Genomic DNA, 6,133 nt, shown 5'->3' on the forward strand with positions numbered 1-6,133 from the left:
TCTCCCAGCTTGAATGAAGACATCTCCCGGCTTCGTTGAGGACTTCTCCCGGCTTCATTGAGGATGGATGTCCAGTCTTCAAAACTGTAAGTGGATCTTCAGGGGTTAGTGTTAGGTTTTTTTAAGGGTTTATTGGGTGGGTTTTATTTTTAGGTTAGGGCTTTGGGCTGCAATAGAGCTAAACGCCCTTTTAAGGGCAATGCCCATCTAAATGACCTTTTCAGGGCGATGGGGAGCTTATGTTTTTTTAGTTAGGGTTTTATTTGGTGGGTTGGTTGTGTGGGTGGTAAGTTTTACTGTTGGGGGGTTGTTTGTATTTTTTTTACAGGTAAAAGAGCTGATTTATTTGGGGCAATGCCCCACAAAAGGACCTTTAAGGGCTATTGGTAGTTTAGTTTAGGCTAGGGTTTTTTTTTTATTTTGGGGGGGCTTTTTTATTTTAATAGGGCTATTAGATTAGGTGTAATCAATTTAAATATCTTGTAATTTGTTTTTTATTTTGTGTAATTTAGTGTTTTTTTGTAATTTAGGTAATTGTATTTAATTTAGCTAATTGTATTTAATTTAGGTAATTTATTTAATTGTACTGTAAGGTGTTAGTGTAACTTAGGTTAGGTTTTATTTTACACGTAAATTTGTATTTATTTTAGCTAGGTAGTTAGTAAATAGTTAATAACTATTTAGTAACTATTCTACCTAGTTAAAATAAATACAAACTTGCCTGTAAAATACAAATAAACCCTAAGCTAACTACAATGTAACTATTAGTTATATTGTAGCTAGCTTAGGGTTTATTTTATAGATAAGTATTTAGTTTTAAATAGGAATTATTTAGTTAATGATAGGAATTTTTAGTTAGATTTATTTAATTATATTTAAGTTAGGGGGTGTTAGGGTTAGGGTTAGACTTAGATTTAGGGGTTAATAAATATAGTATAGTGGCTGCGACATTGGGGGCAGCAGATTAGGGGTTAATAAATTAAAGTAGGTGGCTGCGATGTTAGGGGCAGCAGATTAGGGGTTAATAATATTTAACTATTGTTTGCGAGGCGGGATAGCGGTGGTTTAGGGGTTAATATGTTTATTATAGTGGCGGCGATGTCGGGAGCGGCAGATTAGGGGTTAATAATTTTATTTTAGTGCTTGCGATGCGGGAGGGCCTCGGTTTAGGGGTTAATAGGTAGTTTATGGGTGTTAGTGTACTTTTTAACACTTTAGTTATGAGTTTTATGCTACAACTTTGTAGCTTAAAACTCATAACTACTGACTTTAGAATGCGTTACGAATCTTGCGGGATAGGCTGTACCGCTCACTTTTTGGCTTAAATAAAAAAGCTTGTAATACCGGCGCAATGGAAGTCCCATTGAAAAAAGACTTTACGGAAATTGCGTAAGTTAATTTGCGGTACGGCCAAAAAAGTGTGCGGGACAGCTGTACCTACAAGACTCGTAATAGCAGCGGTAGTAAAAAAGCAGCATTATGAGCCTTAACGCTGCTTTTTTACTCATAACTGGTAATCGACCCGATAGTTTTTTTGTAGTGTGCCCCATAGAAGTCTATGGGGAAAGCGATTTAGTGCGCACTGTGTACGTATAAATCCCATTAATGTCAGCAACTCAGTAAAGAAATGAGCAATGCTACAATGGTTAAAAGGATAATCAATACTTAAATGTCACAATTTAAATAAGTGAAGGATAAATCCTATGGAGGTGCGCACAGCTGATAGCCGAGACCCGGCTCAGAAACAGTCTCAAGGAAGGCAGAGTTCCTGGATCAACCAGGAACTCTGGCGGCCTTTTCTTAGAGGCCTGATCCTGGTGTCCCTCTGCCTCAGCCTGATTTACCTTGCTCTTGTGGAATTGTCCGCATATGTTTTTGATTAATTGGTTATTTATATATTAATTTTATGATTTTATTTATTATGATAGAATTTTCTGCCATATTCTGTTTAACATAAATATTGATCTAAATATAAGATGATCTACATTCAAATATACATCGACACCTATCTGTCACAATATATGGTCCTTATACTCTATTTATAAATATGTGTAGTTATCTACATTCTTAAAATGTTTATTCTTATCTAACTTTTTTTATTTTGTAGTTTTGTTGTGCGGCTGAGGATCATGTATGAATTATTACTTCTATTTAATATATAGTCACATTTTTATACTTTATCGGTTTAGATTACGATTTGTATTGGTAATGTTTTAGGCATCAAATTATTTTATGGGTATATATTTGCTTGCTATGTGTGTTCAATATAGCCGGTGCTGTCTCTGCACGCTTCATTTTTCTCTTTTCTAGTAGGTGTTAATATCACTACTCATGCCAATTTAGATTTATGATTGATCACATGAGGAGCGCAGATGCAGACCAGTTTGTGATCTGTTCATAGGGTTCTAGTCAAATTGGTATATATTTAGTTTATATTTATGAATTGCTCATGACTTTCACCTACAAACCTATGATGTGTAGCTAAGAATCAATTATCCTATTTAGTTATATTCACTATCTTAGGCACTTCACCTAATTTAAGGTTTTGATTATATGAATTATATATGAACTATTTGTGATCACGGACTTTGATTTTATGTTTTAGCAACTTTCAACTGTTCTAATTATTTTATATGTAATATCTGATTGCCATGTATGTATATTACAGTCGGTACTGTTTCCACATTCTTCATCTCTTATTTATTATCGAGCAGGTGCTATTGTCACCACAGACGTCAATCTTAACCTATGATTGGCCTCATGAAGGGTGTGGACGCAGACCGGCCTGTGATTGGACGACTCTTATGTTAAAGCAGGGTTTTCAAAATGTATTATCAGCCTGATGAAACGACCGTAAGGTCGAGAAACGCGTTGCTGTTTCTATTCCATATTCAACATATGTTTTAACAGTGATTTTAAATAAATCTGTTTTTATGATACCCCCGCTCTTCGCTTACTGCTTCATGGTTGGTCCGGTTCCTATAACAAGTGCATGTAACACCAGAGGGCGCTAATATGATTAAAAATTGTGTATACCCAATTTAAAAAGATTTTTTAAAAACAAATGAACAATGGTATATAGTAATGGATAATGGTACCTCATTAAATAAAATGTCCCAGTTTAAAAGTCCACTAGAAAATGTATAGTCTTATAATTGGACACATAAGTTCAAAATTTTTTCTTGACTGTCGGCAGTGGACTCTCCCTGATTCAGAATCAGGATCCTTCTTTTTCCAAAACGAAGCCAATCTGTGTAGGATTTAAACACAAACAAGATCGACCATTGTGTGTATCCACAGACCCAATATATTTCACACAGCAGTATTCAATTTCCAGGGTACTCACACTTTTGCAGAGCACACCAGTGTGCTTGTGGGAACGGACTGGTTATCAGAGCAAACCAGCTTGCTCTCTCCGGTATGCTCTCTCCTCGCAGGTGTGGATAATGACAGATCCACTGGCGCCTCACAGTAAATCAGTGTACTGAGACTTCACTTAGCAGCGGCTTGGTAATGAGAACCTCACTTGTTAAGGAATGGCAGACAATGATGATAAAAAACAAATCTTTAATCATTAGTAAAACCAAAATCCTTACAATACAAGTGGGTGGACAATGTGTAACAATAAAATTTGCTACGCGTTTCTCGGCTCACTTAGCCGTTTCCTCAGGCATATTAAAAACACATTTTTAGCCCGGCTATATAGTGCCGCTCATTACCAAACCAAAACTATACCCTCCCCCTTCCTTTGCTAGGGGGTGTGTGTAGGCTATCCAATCAGTGAATATCATTTTCATACCCAAAAGTTGTTATCATACAACCACCAACTCTCACTTGGTATACAAATAAAATAATGTATCCATAATGTCCCTACATTTAACAAATCACATACTAAAACATATTTAAAAACAAATTCAAAGAAACACTTGTTGCAATTGCTCTTTCACCTATTGTCGTATAGCCAGTCTATATTTTGTTCAGCATGTAAATATTCTCCTCTATAAGATTGTAAAAGTAAACATGATGGTTCACATTAAAAACACTGAAATCGGATTGTCGACCCTAATATATCTCAGCAATATAAACATATTTCACCTCCAAAGTACAACCAAATCGACGATTGAACCATTACTTTTGGTATAGTTTGTATATAAGCTTTAACTGAACATATAATAAAATATATAAACCTAACAATTTTAATGTTCCGGCTCCTAAAATAATTTTTATGACAATAAATCAGCTAGTACAATTTGCACTGGCCACTGTATTTATATAATTTTGATACATTAAATGCACTGTATTTTTAGTGAAGAAAGTTCGCCAGTAAAATTTTTTTCACTGACCGGCAAATTTATGTGATAGTGATATATATAGTGCACCGGATACTAAGTAACACAAATTTTATATAATAATACGTGTAATAAGAATTTTGTATAAAATCTATATATATAAGCGTACAATTATTATTATTTATAAATCTATATGGAATATAAAATTTCCCTCAATCCATCTATCATCTGTGGTACAATTGTAATAATATATATTAATATTGTGTGATAAAATATAATGTGAAAATATAGTGATTATACTAGTATAAATATAATGTGAAAAACTAGTAATAACTAGTGCATAAGTGTGATAGTAATAGAAGTATCCCTTTGTTTGTGTACTAATTGTATTATGCAACCATCTAATGCAGATATAAATTGTGACTCTAAAGTGAATACATTACCAATATACATATATATATATATATACACACATATATATATACATATATATACATATATATACATTTCATTTAGGATTTTTTTAAAAATGCATAACATTATAATCTTAGTGATATGTGTTTATTAATGTGAACAACACCTCTATATTTCTCTATATGTGCTTATAATTTGGTGTGTTTATGTGTGGAATAGATCAATAATGTGATCTTGAACTTCAGTGTAACAGGCCGATATAAACATTGAATATGGTCTAATATATCGTATATTATAAAATAATTAAATTACAGGAACTAACATACTGAATGTCTGTAAGGACATCAAAATAATAATATTATGGTGTATATAACTGTACTGACAATCCTCCCCTAACTTGACTATTAATAATGATCTGTCTATAATCAAAACCCGTGTGATGTGTTTTGCTCTCAAAAGGCTGCAGAGTCTATCACTTCATTTAATCCCTCAGGGAACAGGGAACCAAATTTATGGATCCAATAAGTCTCTCTTTGACGTAGCTTATTGAATCTGTTATATCTATTGGAACAGGGTATTGTTTCCAAAGGTGTGATTCTAAAACTACAGGGTTCCCCATTGTGTTCTTGAATATAGTGTCTAGATACACTGTGTTTATCTGACTTCTTTATAACATTTCTATGATGTTCACTCCATCTAGTCCGTATATTGCGTGTAGTACGCCCCAGGTATTGTACCCCACAAATACAAGATAACACGTAAATTACAAATCTGGAGCTGCAGTTGAGATGTTCTTTAATTTGAAATGTTTCCCCAGTTGTATGGGCTTTTATACTTTTAGCCCCATGAGTTATAGAGTGACACATGTGGCATCTGGATTTTCCACACTTATATGTACCCCTGTTATTAGTACCAATACTACCCATGTTCCTAATGGCTTTTTTTGAAATTACCACCTTACTGGGGGCCAGAGATTGTTTTAAATTTGGAGCTCTCCTAAAAACTATACTGGGTTGACTATTAAGATTTCTCTTTAATATGGGGTCCCTCAATAAAATTGGCCAATGTTTCTGTAGTGTCTTCTTAATCATCTTATGATTAGAATTGAATTGGGTTACAAACAAAGGTTGTTCTATACCGTTGGAGGATTTTTTTCGATTATTTTTCTGTATCTTCTTCTTATGAGGGTCTAGTATAGTGGATCTATCCATCCTACATGCTTTGGTGTATCCCTTATTTATTATTTCTGAGGGGTACCCTTTTTCTTTAAATCGTTCTATTAAAATTTGGGATTGTTCATGAAATTTGTCATCTGAGCTGCAATTTCTTTTAATACGACAAAATTGACTGAATGGAATATTGTTTTTCCATTGTACAAAGTGATTGCTATTATAATGTAAAAAATTATTGCAATCAACTGTTTTGAAATA

Source organism: Bombina bombina, chromosome 4 (genome assembly GCF_027579735.1).
Source record: "Bombina bombina isolate aBomBom1 chromosome 4, aBomBom1.pri, whole genome shotgun sequence".
Lineage (NCBI taxonomy): Eukaryota > Metazoa > Chordata > Amphibia > Anura > Bombinatoridae > Bombina > Bombina bombina.